At 43.4% G+C, this 14,757-nt stretch overlaps 1 long non-coding RNA gene across 1 annotated transcript; it reads left to right on the forward strand.

The window, feature by feature from the left end:
* Positions 1 to 840: 840 nt before the first annotated feature.
* On the forward strand, positions 841 to 13,337 carry LOC116235175 (uncharacterized). The gene is made up of 7 exons (XR_016471948.1): positions 841 to 1,359; positions 1,474 to 1,572; positions 5,132 to 5,388; positions 6,917 to 7,062; positions 8,590 to 8,695; positions 11,417 to 11,605; positions 11,720 to 13,337. It is a non-coding gene; the product is annotated as an uncharacterized LOC116235175 (long non-coding RNA).
* Positions 13,338 to 14,757: the final 1,420 nt, after the last annotated feature.

A 14,757-nucleotide genomic window follows, 5' to 3' on the forward strand; every position in this document is an offset into this window, starting at 1 on the left:
AAACGAGATGAGTAACAAACCTTCTTGTTGAGGAAGGTTGTTCCCTGTAACGTATTTCCTCTGAGACTCTGGAAGTTTTGTTCAGAATCCAGTTGGACATATTTATTGTAGGTAATGGTTGAATCCCCAGCTGTGAGGTGCAAGAAGAGGTGCTGGATGCTAATGTGGAAACCAGGAGGCAGGTGTAGTCAGGTCCCTTTGGAGCCTGCTGTTCTTGTTCAGGGCTTTCCTGAGCTCAGCACCATGGCGCTGTGTGCTGCGTGTCCCAGCCCCAAAAGATTCCCTTGTGGAAGAACGGCGAGGGTGCAGGATGCTGAGGGCCCTTTTGTGGGGGCCGGCTCCTCTGTGCCCTCTTGCTTGGCGGAGAGAAGGGCTGCCTGCTGTGCACAGGGAGTGCCTTCTAGCTACCATCCCATGCCCTGTCCTCCAGCCCCCTCCTCATCCTATGTGGAACGCCAGTGCCAGCAGTGCGGCTGCCATTTTAGAACCCTCACCAGCTGTCACCTTGGTCACCGCTGCCCCGGACAACGCACTCGCCTCTGAAAGCTCTGGCAGTTAGCAGCCATGTCAGGAGCGAAGAGTGCGAGGGGCAAATGCTGCCCTATTTTAAATGGGAAGAGGGAGCTTGGGTTCCCAGAAGCGAAGAGGAGGAGAGCGGCCACCTTTAACATCAAGTGGAGGAGGGGGAAGAGAGTCCTTTTCCATCATGCCTGGACCGGCGCTGTGACCACCACGGTGGAGCCGATGGAGGTGGATCCACCTCTGGATGAGCCCATGGAGGTGGATCCACCTCTGGATGAGCCCATGGAGGTGGATCCACCTCTGGATGAGCCGATGGAGGTGGATCCGCCTGCGGCACAGCTGGCCTGGCACCACACCACCGTGCCAGGCCCCTCATTGGCGCCGTCACAGCTCCACCGTCGCTGGTCCAGGCGCTCGGCTCCTTACCCGCTGCGCGGCCCCCGCCCCCAGCATTAGCTGGGTGGCATTACTTAACAGCTGCTCCTCCTTCGAGCCTCCTCTGGAGCCAAGTTCTGCAAGCTCCCCTTCCCATTTAAATGCTGCAGGAGTTACATTTCAGTTCTTGTTTTTGTTGTTGATTTTATGTTAAGTTTAGTTTTAGTGTTAGGAGTAGATTATTGTTTGTATTTTAGAGTTAGGCATAGGTTACTTTTAGTATTTTGGTGTTAGACATAACTTAATGTTCTTATTTTAGAGTTAGGCATTGGTTACTTTTAGTATTTTGGTGTTAGACATAACTTACTGTTCTTATTTTAGTGTTAGGCATAGGTTACTGTTCATACTTTAGAGCTAGGGGTAGATTGCTCCTATCAACTGGAAGTTAGCAGTGCTCACTCGGTAAGCTCACGTCTGATTTATCATCTGAAGACATGAGTGTGACTGCCGTGAGAATGAAGGTCTGATGGCATCTTTGATTAATTGAATTTCCATCTTGTGACTTTTCCACCGCAGAATGTCAGTGAACAGAGTCTGAGTGTCCATGAAATTAATGTGGGATGCAGAAAAACAGTATCAAATTGTGTCACAAATGTCCTGCGTGGCCACTGCAAGGTAGGTATAAACGTGCGCCGAAGCAGTGTTGGTTAAGCACAGCTCATCCCACTGTCCTCAACAGATCGGCTTTCTGCGTGCTTGATTTCTGTGCTCGGTGTTGTACAGCACAGCAGCAGCAAGGCCATGGATACATACACAAGGAATGTGAAAATAATATTGTTAGTTATTAATAAACCAGTCATCACGCATGTGTGATCAACCTCAGGGATAAGTGTCATGATCCATCATTAGGTTGTAATACAATGTCAGTAAGGAGAGTTTGAGAGGAGGAAATGAGAAAGGAGAGGGGCTGTATGGGGCAGTTTGCAGCGCTGTTGCCTTGTACTGTCAGGCTGAATGCTTCCAGTCATGTACAGGGAAAACAGTAAATCTGCCAAAGAGTGAGAGTGCTTATTTTCAGCAAAGTAATGACCCATCCTGCATAGCCTCCCAAAAGTACATTCTTTGTTTAGCTCATATATATGCCCTGTAAACATTCCCAATCACTTCATTTAAATGGCTGTATTTAATAACACAGACAGGTGTAAGCATTGGTTCAGTAATCTATTCTGAGAGGGGTTCATACCTGCTCAGGAAACATGCTTATGAGCACCGAGGAATCTCAGTGTTAGCCCCTCTGATCTCATCCACTGCCACTTAGCACAGGAGAAGCTTCATATTACTGACTGCATCTCTCCTGAATTTCCCTGTAACTTCAGCCCACGTTTGCCTAACACTTTGCAAAGCATGGGGAAACATTTCCCATCTTATTTAGACTGAGTTCAAGGAGAAATCATGACGTTCCTCTTTGGCATGCCCTGCTAGACTTGTTTTGATACCACTACTTGTTGCTTTGGGGAGATTGTCCATCCTGAGCTGTCCTCTCCAGACCCTCTACCATTATGGCTCTTCTAGCGAGAGTAGATGCATCAGGCTTTAAGGGTATTTCTTTTGACAGTATAGTTACACTTTTTTTTTTTTTTTTTTTTTCCCCCCCTGGAGAAATAAAAGTAGCAAAGCTACTTTTTGTCCACAGTGTGCGTCTGTGCCCCTGGCATAGAGACAATTGAGGAAGGGAGTGAGGTTTATTCACTTCCTGAGGTGACAGTGCAAGCAGCATGCAGAAGTGAACTTGGGCATCCATAAACAGGACTGTGTGTTTGTGTAGCTGTGTGTTTCCTAGTACAGCACTGTCTTCTTGACCTGTTTGTCCCATAGAGATAAAATATGGGGAGAATGACAGAGTTCACAGGGAATGGAAAGGCCTGCAATGAAGTCACAAATGGCAGGTGGTACAGATCGTATTTTCAGTTATGCTTTATTCTGTCTTCTATTCTGTGGGAGTGAGAGTTTAAATCAGAGGGTGGCATTGTGGATGAGATAGGAGATGGGGATTTCTGAAAGGGACTGTCTGTATCACTGCAAAAATATAATTGGTATTCTCAGAGTCATGGACTGGTTAGGACTGGGACTGGCCTTTACAGATCCTCTGGTCTGGGCCCCTGCTTAAAAAAGGACCAACTTCAGAAGGCTGCTCAGGTTGCTCTGCACCATGTTCTGTGAGGTTTTAAATATCCCCAGCATTGGGTATTTCGCTCTGCAGCCTGCTGGAGAGCTTAGCTGTACATTTTGTGATTCTTTTTTTTTCAGTGGAACTGGAATTAGTTTTGGTGCAACTAGTGGTTTTTGGTTTTTGCCTCTCATCATTGTTGCTGTACTTATCTGAGACAAGTTGGATGCTGCCTCCTTTGTAATTATCCACTGCCTTGGTAGCAGGTACAGTTAGGATCCCCTCTTTTAACATTCTCTTCCCCAGGCTGAACAAGTTCACCTCCCTCATCTATTCAGCTGTCTCAATAGCCCACTTCTGGGCTCACCCTGATTTGCTGATACCCTTCTTGCACTCTGAAGGAATGCGATCCCAAGGTGGAACTGTATTTTAGTTATGGTTAGTACTTTCTATTAACTGTCTTCTCTGTTGTCATCGGATGCTCAGCCTTTGGCCGTAATTGTTACAGTGGCTCTCATTCAAATGTTGGGAACATCAGGGCGTACCTGAAGCCTTCTTGGAAGAGCCTGTTTCCTGAGCACACTGTACCCAACACATCCTGTCCCGTTCATTTTGCTCTCTGACAGCAATACCGCTAATTGCCTTTTTTCCCATTGCTGAACTGCCCGGATCATCCTGGAGGTGCTGCGTTTGTTTTCTTCTTTGACCAACTGCATGCACTTCTATTGATTTAACAGAGGACCCAGGAACATCTGGGACAAGCAGGAATGGAAAGCCCTCAATTTTTCTTTTCTATGAATAATTTAGTGCCAAGCTAACTGAAACACGTGAAAAAGATTTTTGATGCCTAGCTTCTTTGGCAACCCTCTATTCCCAAACATGTTCTCCATCACTGTCACCATCCAACACTTCATCTTGTCCCACTCACAGGAAAGGCCTTGTGGAAATAAAAGGGGAAGGGAGAAGAAAAGCAGATTATTGTTGCCATTGTGCATGCCTGTGTGTGCACATGTGCTCTTTAAACTTACATTAGGGAAGAAAATGGATTCTATAAGAAAAGGAAGAATGAAACCCAAGCCATATTAACCTTCCAAACTGTATACTCCTTTCAGGGATACAGGCTGGACTCTGTCACACTATAAAGCACAGTACCACATTCCAGCTCCCTTCTCTGGAGCAAGTGTTTTTATCAGAGTAGTATATTCTCATCCACTATGCTCTGAGCAGCAGGACGAGCAGGACCTCCTTGCCTGGCAGTGGTTTCTGCAGCTATTTCTGTGGGAAGGCCCTCCTCCATCTGGTGCTTGGCAGCAAGGGGAACTTTCCTCTCAGATGTTTTCCCTCTTTTTCTTGCCCTGTTTAAGGTATACCCTTTGGAAGTCTGCAGCTTCCAAGATTTATTTTTGCACGGGGCACATACTTTGTGTTACGTGGTCTGGCTTTCTTTTCTTTGAGGAGAATGCTGCCCCATGCCCTGCTTATCCTGGCAGGGGAAGAAGAATGCTGTTTGCTTTAACATTACCTTCAGTCTCAGTATGCAGCAGGTCAAAAGATGTGACAAGTACACATGCTAATCCCTTTCCCTTTCAGTTAATAGAATAACACAGATGGGAAAGTTTACATTGGGATCTGATGCTTGCTCCAAGCTAAAGTTAAGAGAGAGACGGGTTGGGCAGAGTGGATCCTACACAAACTCACCTTCCTACTCTGCACTGAAAAGCTCCTGTCATCCTAAACCCTGCTTGCTCTGCTAAGAATTTTCCCCTTCCCCTTTACCCTCCTTTTGAGAGCGGTAGCTAGAACTGACTAACGTACTGAAAGCTATTGTAGGATGAAACATTCCCGAGAATCAGTGATGTTCAAGTGAATAGAAGCCAACATTTTCCATTGAAATACAACTGTTTATTTTGAAATGGTGACTTTTTAACTTCTGACATTCCTGAGCATTGAAATATTGCATAGGAAAATTGCCACTAAAATCACGTATTTTCTTAGGAAACATATTACAAGTTTTGTTACGTATAATTGAACTATTTATGTTTCATTTGATTTTCTGTTTCTTTGTAGCCTCCAGAGATGTCCTCTGATATGACATATCCCATCAGTAACTCTTGCATACCTGAAGATTTTCCGATTACATGACCACCTCAGGAAACAGAGAGGAATAAGACCTGGGATTGCACCTCTGATGTGATGAGCTGTAGCATGAACTGGAAGGTCGATCCATTGCCCACCAAAAATCACCTTTTGCTCACTAGGACATCAAACCTCACAGCATCCTCATACAATGAGAACTTTTTGATGGATCCCCACCTGGGAGCAAGGTTTGAATTTACCTGGAACTCCTTTTAAAAATTTAAGATTTGGAGAGTGTCTCCAAGGAGACGTTTAAGATATCTTAATACCTACAATCTATTGTGATAGATATGGGCATCAGAATGCATATTTAAACAGAGAAACTATGTCTTCTCCAATTGTTTATTCTTTTTAAAAATCCTGATTTTTAAAACTGAAGTTATGTGCTAATTAATGAAAATAAGATTTGAAATGTGATTAAAATGTTCTAAGTTTTACTAACAAAGACACATATTTGCACTGAACTTGCTAGCAGTGAAAATATTGGTGTTAGCTTGTAATAGGAACTGTACCTATAAGGTTTGCATAACCACAGATGTATTGCTCATGGGAAGCACTCCACTAGCGACCTGCTTTGTGATTAGAGAACTACTGCTTGTATTTGAGAATGACTGCCTATCTTTTTCATCTCATTTCTTTCAAAATGTGCCATTTTGGTGCCTTTTTCACACTGCTTTAGATATTTCTCTCTGATTTCAGAGCAGACAGGGTTATGCCTCTTTCAGCCTGCTGCCTATTGATAACATTGATGTTTGTTTTATAGGTTAAATTTTGGCTTGTGTTTGGTTTGGTCTAGTACAAGCTCTGGTATAGATGGGTCTAATTAACGGGAAAACTACAGCTGAACCCCTATGAAAAGGCAGTATAAAAGGACCAGGAATAAATACTAGCAGTGATTTGACACACTAGGATTACTGGGCTTGGAAACACACAGTGTAAGGGGAGAGAGGCAAAGCTGGCAGTCCTGTTGCAGCCATACAGCAAAGGACCCGTAGTGCTCTCTATCTCTGACAATTGTGTGGCTGAAGCCTGAAGTTTCAAATCTGAGTGAAGCATCCATCTCGATCAGTGGAGAGATGCCTCCCCACAGTGAGCAGTTTGGACTAGAGACTGACATTGAGGTGACTAGCACGAGTTGAGAGAGGTCCTGCCATCAGTTGAGAGAGGTCCTGCCATTAGAGCTAGTACACAAGGTGACTTGGATACACAGGCCAAGATTCATGACTACCCATTTTGGCCAAGTTTTGGAGGTTTTAGAGTTGGAAGGCAGACTTCCAGTTCTTTATCTCCAACTGATGACTGAGATGAATCCCTGCGGAGGAGCTGAGTGTTCCACGAAAGCTCTGAGCAAACTTCTGGAGATGCTTGTTTTCCCCTCCTCTGCAGACAAATTTCAAACAGCAACAACATTTTGACAATCACTGCAGTGATTAAATGTGGGCCAGGAGTGTCAGGTCCTGGTTGCTACACAGGCACCAACATTCACACTGGTCACAGTGGAAGTTCAGGCTCCTTTTATTTGAGGCAAGAAACCCAAATACTTCTGTCTGCCTGACCTTTACTCTCCATTGCAATTTCATTGCTGACTTCTTTGCTAAGAGCATTAACAAGGGGGAACAATTAGTGCCCATCACAAGGAAAGCTTTTGTAACATGGGTGACTGCCCTCAAGAAACACTGTTGAGACCACCAACTGTTTTATTTGTTTTTGTTCCAGTTTCTGCTGATTGAGAAGCTCATGAGATACATCTCATTTCCCCGGAGGTCCTCGGGGAAGCAGTGGTCAGACAATCCTTTCCTAGCCTGCTTTGGGCAACGCTGGTGGTACAGCACTGCTGGCACTGCATGTGGGCTGCTGCACTGGTAGGTCCTGTAGGGCAGGGAGGTTTTTCACGTAGGTTTTTAAAGTGCCCCAATGGGGTCTGAATCAATGCAGCAGGCAGCTGATGTCAGCCACCAAACTCTTGTTCTTAAGTAGTAAATGCTTTATTCACGACAGATTTTGAACAAGTGACCTCATAGCAGATGGCTCTGTGCATTGAGCTACAGGTTTTGGAGGGTAGACGAAGATCTCCCATAATGGGAATGGAGCTTAAGAATCTGCTCCTGGGAGCCACTGCCCGAGGCTTCTTAAAAATAGCTTCCATGCATGCCAAGGTGCCACGTGGAAGTTTCAGATCTATACCTGCCTACAGACCTTTGTTTTAAAATACCAGGTGCCTCTGTATCTCTCTGCATGAAGTTGTGATCACAGGCATCTCCCAGGGCAGTAGGCAGCATGCAAACTGCATCACCCTTTAGCTAAACTGAACAGGAAATTCGGTCCTCTTGGAATCACACTCCTCCCTACTCCCTCCAGTTTGAGGGAGGCCACTATTTTGCTGCTGGCCATTAAACCTCAGGAGGCCTCTTTGCCTTCCCTTCTCCTACCCCACACAGCCTAAGCTGCTCTTGCCAGCAGGCTGAGCTGAGGTTGGCCTTGTTTCCTCCCCCATAATTCCACTCCCTGCTTGGAAGAGAACAGTGGTGAATGGATTAAACTCTCCCCTTCCTCTGTGGCCAGTCTATCTGTCCTTCCTGTGTATGGGAACACAGACTGAGTCACACTGTCTTGTAGTGACAGACAGAGACACAAAGCCTGCACTTTAACTGGACTTTGCATCCAAATATCTCAAAGAACTTCAAAAGTTTACAGTTCTGCAGTGTAAATCAAATATGCCAGTACCTCCAGACCATCAGTCTATATTTAGTACTTGCCTCTACTGACATTATTTGGATTATTTCCACCGAGTACAGCTGAGAGCTGGATGATCTGAGAGATCATCTGATGTTTCTTTGTCAACTTCTTTTATTCACTTTATTTTCATATATGAAAGATCTTTCTTCCTAATGCAGATATAGCACAGACTTGCAACCTCACAAGCTAGAAACAGTTACAAGATCATGTCCATAACCAGAATGTGTCCTATAAAAACATCCATTCTACCCAGAAGATGTATTTTCATAATGAGGATCAGACATGGCATGAATACCAGTGAATTTAAAGCATACAATTAAATGTGTGTGTGCGTGTGTGTATTATAAAATTGCTTGGGAGACCAAGCCAGAAGATAAATATCCTATGAGTTATTTGTATGCTAAGATAACCTACGTTTGTTCTCAACTCAGAGATCAAGTGAACGATCAAAACAAATTTATAACAAAACATTCAAAATACAGATTATTTTTTGTGTAAGAGAATGAAACTTTTCCTTTGCCATGATGCTTATAGAAAGGGTTGTCAGTGCTGGGGAGCATGATGTTCTGAGATCACTGCTTCCCATGATTGTCTCACAGATCTTTCTTATTTCTTGTTTGTTTGTTTCTGTCCCTCTCTTGCCCTGCATTTAGGCACTGGGCTCCATGGGCAGAGCGTGATTCAGCCTTCAGTGTTACAGCAGTCATTATTGCAAAGGAGCAGTTTGGAACCAAACAGTGATGGTCACAGATACTGAACGTAAGTCACAAAGCAAGCTCCACAGATCAGTTTGGATTTAAATACACAACTGCATAAAAGGTTTATGAGAAAGCACAGATTTTGTATAGTCACATTTAGTTCCTCTTCTGTTTCCTGATGAATGATGGCCATGCATTCCAGGAAAGAGGTGACCATATATATCAAGCTCAGTTTCCTCCTGGTGAAACCCTCAAGAGCACTCAGTCATTCCCGGAGATGGCAGAGAACGCTGGGTTCTGGGTTCATATTTCATGTGAATTTTGCTATGAATCATATCTCCTCTTGACAACAAAGCATCTCATCTCATTGCTGTCTTTCTGAGGAGTTAGTTGACTCATCACTCCCAAGTTTTTCTCCTTGGTGCACTTCTCTATCTCTTCATCTGATATCAGTCCTGCTTTATTCCTTAGCACCACTGTGATGCACATATGCATTTCAGTGTCATTTGCAGAGCTCATATGCCGTTGGTGAAAGGGAAGGAAGAGTAGAGTGGCACCATTCCTGGAAGAGCAGCAGCAGATGGAAAATTTCTGTGAATTCAAGGCTGTTTTCAGGCAGCCTAAACTCTACCTGTGTTCTCATGCCTAATGTTATCCAGAACATATTCTGGACCTTCAGGGTTGCCAAACCAATAAGAAACCAAAGCTGAACTAGGTGAATTAGATGGAATACAGCTGTTGCAGGACATGTGAGTTGTGTCCTTTGTAATCACGGAACTTACTAGCAAAGCTATGTGAATAATGGACTATTTTTGTTTTCTGACAATTCTAAAAACATTCAGCAAAAATATTTGTAAAGGTTGTTTGAGTGTATCCAAAACAAACTGTCTTTAGGAAGCGTGTGAACTGAAAAGCTGTCTGCCTTGCTTCTTTGGTCTCATGAGAAGTTTTACCTCCTTTTTTTGCATGTAATTGTTTGTCTTAATTTAATATTTCTTTAAATTTTAAGTAAAAACCTCATAGAATTTGAAGTAACTTTAAAGTGGTTAATGAAAAAATACATATGTATTGGTCACCAGCTGTTATTACAAGCCTTCCATATTACTTCATGACCAGAGGAGGCTTTAGGCAGCCAAACAGGGGCTGTATGGGCCCTTAGTGCCCCTCCAAGTCTTGTAAAACCAAGCCATGCTCTTGCCCTCTCATCTCTAATGCTACATGGAAAACAAAACATGCTACTATTTGGCCTGCTAACCACAGGTGCAAACCACTGCAGATCTTGAGGGTGTTTTGGTATAACTCCATTAAAAACGAACAATTGATTAAAAAAAAAAAAAAGTCAGAATCTACAGAACAAAACCTCATGAGATAAAACCCACCCCATCCCCTTCCATTTCCTGTGCGTATCAAGTGTGCGGTGCTTTAAATCTGTGACTACTGCAACTGTTAGGAGTGGCAGAATACTTTTACATATCTATTTATGTATTTAAATGGTCTTTAAGCCCTGCACAGAGCTGGCTTTGGGCTTGTGAAAAAGAGTTATCAAAGCCTTGGCATGGTGTTGTTTTGTTCTGCTTTTCAATGCTATTTTATCCGTTCCTGCAGTTGGCTGTTCCTCTTTTAACAGCCAGGCTCTTCAAACCAAGTGTTTAGGATAGCTTCTAAGCTGCCAGGCTGGTTAGAGATGATTGTGTCTGGCAGAATGTCCTTATGGTGTTGGTGGTAAGGGAAAAGCATACATAGTGCTATTGACCGCTGCTGGAAATCTGAAAGCTGCCTGGTGCCTCGTGCCATCCATGATCTGAGTGAAGGCGGTTCTGAAGTGGCAGTCTGCTTGATTTCAGTTTAAATTATTTTCCCCTAGAAGTCAGTGGTATCTAAAACAAACTACAGGAGAATTTAAGACAGATGAACTCCAGGGTTGTGTTTTGCCTCAAGACAAAAAGGCCTTAAAGCACCTCTCGCCTGCGCTAGCACTAGCTGGTGAGATATCTGCCTGTAGCTGCCAAGTAAAAGGGTGAAGAAAGGGAGAACAGAGCACTGCTTAGATATATTGGAAGAGGACACAGAGCTGGGAGGGCCTGCTGTCATCAGGAGCAAGGTGAGATGTTCCACATGCTGTCACTTGGATACAAGTGGCAGCAAACCAGAGCCACCATGGAGCCACGTTCATAGCAGTGGTTGGATGGAGCACCCAGGTTCAGCACAGATAACCTCTGCCTTGCTCATCTGACATCCTTAAACTACTAAAATGGCTCCTTCATTCTGAAACTACCGATTTCACCCGCTAGTCTGCCCCACATACAACAAATCAGCCAGATAGAAGGGCAGTATTCTGAGAGCACTTACATTTAATGCTGCTTTAGCAGTCACCTTCGGAAAGTCAAAAAGATACAAAAGTTCACAGAAATTTTCACTACTGAGATATCAGTATGATGTGTCTGAAACCATTTTCTTTTCACCCATCTTTCTTTTACCATGATGAATTGAGAATTCAGGATCTCAAAATACTTGTCAAACCAGATGCTAAAATCTTCTGAGATATCCTAACCCAATCCTATCGAAAATTTGTGTTTGATCTTTATTCTTTGGGGTCCTTAGTGTGTATAAACAAATAGTTTATAAAATAGTTATATTTTTTAGATATTATAAACAAATTCAGATTTTGAAGTGAAAAGCTGGTTATACAAAGAAAAAAATAATTTGCCCAAAACCTGAAAATGTTTCTGCAGCTTTGAGATTTTTTTTTCTGATTTTTTTTCTTTTTTTCTTTATTTTTTAGCAACTAGATAAAGCACCAGTCTAATACATTTCTGTGAAGAGTTTCAAAGCTGGTGTTTCCCAGTGGAAAAAATATAGGAGCACACTTTTCATCTCATTCTACTTGACCCAGCAGATTGAGCTGGGCTCCAGGAGTGACACACATCTGAAATGAGCTGTGAGGTGCAGCCATGCTCTCCCTATCACTCAGGTACCTCGCTTTCACAGTTCCAACCTGGGGCTATGGTGTTTTTATTATGCCTAATAGTGTTTGTTCCACATGTAACTCCATTTTGACTTTTTTCTTCCTTCCTCTCTTGGTTAGGAAGCCCACTGCTGGGGCACAGCTGTGGGACAGGAGCTGACGCCCGTGCCCAGCTGATGAAGTGAAGGGACCGTGTGCTGCTGGCTCTGAAGTGAAAACAATCACTCTGAAATCTCAGAGCTTCCTCAGAAATGTAAAAAAATGGGGTGGGAGCACAAGTTAATTGTGCTTTTACACACTGTTATACTTGTCACCGTGCCAGACTCTACATTTCTTCCAAGGGTGAAATGAAAACTCCAAATTCATGTGGTTATGAAACAATTTCAGTATGAGCACTCAGTGAAGAATTATAAAGTGGGAAAGACACAGTCCTCTGTCTCAGCTGGTTGAGAAGGCTCTGAATTGATCAAGGCTTCTTCCAGCTTGGAGGAGTTTTCTGGAGTGTATTGAAAACATTCTGCATCTGCATATTGAATGCATATAAAATACTGCAGAAAAGCTGATGTGTTATGACATTACTTTGATTAGAAGATGAGGCAACTGGCAGAAGGCATCGTTGTCATTCCAAAAAGTCTCATTTCTTTGCATCTAGAAATTAGGAAATGAGTCTGGTTTGCCTGGTTTACACCAGAATAGACTCATACGTTGCAAATATGGCAAGAACTCACTGGCACTACAGGGTACTCCTGGAGATAAGATCGTGCTGGGAGACCTGGACACCTTTTTCTCTGCCTACAGTGTATGGTAACTGTTGAGTCATGGCCTGAACCACTGATTGATCACCTGAGGCAAGGACTGGGTCAGCCCTGGGGGCACAGGTGAAGGCAATTCAACTGTGTGACCGGAAGGGGTGGAACCAGGTTCCACCTCTCCTAGACCCCATTTAAGGGCTGACTACCGCTTTTCTGGGGAATCTTTTTCTGGGGTTCCTGTGGAGCTTTTCTTCATGAACCTAAATCTTTGGATATGGGTGAGCATTCCTTCTCTGTTTGTTCTTTTGCCATCTCTCTACAATGCTCTTTTCAACTATAGATTTGTTGACTGTGTGTACACTAATGCAGCTGAGATACTCGAAGGTATTTGTAAGCTTAGCTGGAGTCGGCCCTACTCTCCGTTAGTCATGAGACTAATGAAATGCAGTAAGGTTAACCCTTGTGCTTCCATGTGCTTCGTTGAGCATGGAAGTATGAGGTCAGTCCTGATTTTCATCACTATGAAAGGAGAACCAGTTCAAAATAACAGTCTCATTGGACAAGTAGTTTTTTGTTTATTTCTGTTATTAGAGATGAGTCAAAGGGTCAAAGTACCCCCAGGCTAAATCAAAACTGGAACCAATCCACATTAAAAACTTGGGTGTGCCTAAAGTTGGCGCATATTGAACTAGTCTTGTATATGCATAACTTCATATCTTTCAAGATATTTGGTAGTCTCACTCCTACTTGTGTGCTCAGCTCCCATTGATAATGCCATGTGCTAATTCAGGCACCCAGGCTTCCATGTAATGTTCTTACTATGAAGAACAGTTGGTTTTGAGGGAAAACAGTTACACAGATGACACTATTTTCAGGCAAATGAAAAGTACTGGGTGAAAAAGGACATTTTGACACTGTGAGGTGTAGAGTTTACACACAGTAGTTTTTGTTGCATGTATACAAATGGGTGTTTTACCATATTTAAATAAAATAAATTCATACACCATTTGTGTCTAATTTATGTATTTGTAGAGATAAATGGAAACCTTGGTTTGAAAAGCAGTTTGCATAACATCTGGTATGTCAACAGTGTAACCTTCCAATTTACCCGTTGGTGAAAATGTCAACAGAATGAACCTGTACTCAGCATTGGTTTACACAGATTTCCTGGCAGACAAAGCAGTAATGATTTGCATGTCAGTGTAAGTGACATGTGCCCTCCAGTTTTGAGGAGTTTACTCAGCTCAGAGGTATAAAAAGAACGGAGCACATGGCTGGTTCTTTGCAGACGTATGCTGGCAACACAAACCCCTCATATTTGTGAAGTGTGAAACACTATCTCATTTTGACTTCCAAGTTTTCAAAAGTGACTTTTGATTTTTCACTGAAACTGCTTCTTTGGCGTTTTTGGGTTTTGTGGACACAGGAAAAAAGATAAGAGTAAGATTATAGACCCATAGGTAGCTTAAACACTCGTATACAATCTATGAGCATATTTTTTCAATTACTTTTATGTGCTTTCTTTACACAAATATACTGTGCTGGGATATGAGAGAGGAACCTACTGAATTCTTGATTGTTATTAATAATATGACAATGGAGATGACAACATTAGGATATTACACCTTGTATATTGCCTGCACCAGATTGGTCACATAAATCACTGCTGTTACTCGTTCATAGAATCGAACCATAGAGTGGCCTGGGTTGAAAAAGACCACAATGATCATCCATTTTAAACCCCTCTGCTATGTGCAGGTCGCCAACCAGCAGACCAGGCTGCCCAGAGCCACATCCAGCCTGGCCTTGAATGCCTGCAGGGATGGGGCATCCACAACCTCCTTGGACAACCTGTTCCAGTGCATCACCACCATCTGTGTGAAAAACTTCCTCCTAATATCCAACCTAAACCTCCCCTGTCTCAGTTTAAAACCATTCTCCCTTGTCCTATCAGTATCCACCCTTGTAAACAGTTGTTCTCCCTCCTGTTTATACATTTGTTTCAAATATCAGAAGGCCACAACAAGGTCTCCCTGGAGCCTTTTCCAAGCTAAACAAACCCAGTTCTCTCAACCTTTTCCCATAGGAGAGGTGCCCCAGCTCTCTGATCATCTTAGTGGCCCTTCTCTGGACCTGCTCCAAGAGCTCCATGTCCTCCCTGTACTGGGGGCCCCAGGCCTGGACACAGAACTCCAGATGGGGCCTCACAAGAGCTGAGTAGAGGTGGACGATCACCTCCCTCTCCCTGCTGGCTGCTACTCTTTTAATGCAGCCCAGAATGTAGCTGGCCTTCCAGACTACCCACACTGTCTGGTTTTGGTCTGATTAGAGTGGTGTATGTCCATATGGGTAAGGGGAAATCTTTTTGCATCTGTACAGCTAACAGCTTTAAAAAAAATGAAAGCC

The sequence above is a fragment of the Phasianus colchicus genome, chromosome 17 (genome assembly GCF_987193195.1).
Source record: "Phasianus colchicus chromosome 17, bPhaCol1.hap1.1, whole genome shotgun sequence".
NCBI classification, from domain to species: Eukaryota; Metazoa; Chordata; class Aves; order Galliformes; family Phasianidae; genus Phasianus; species Phasianus colchicus.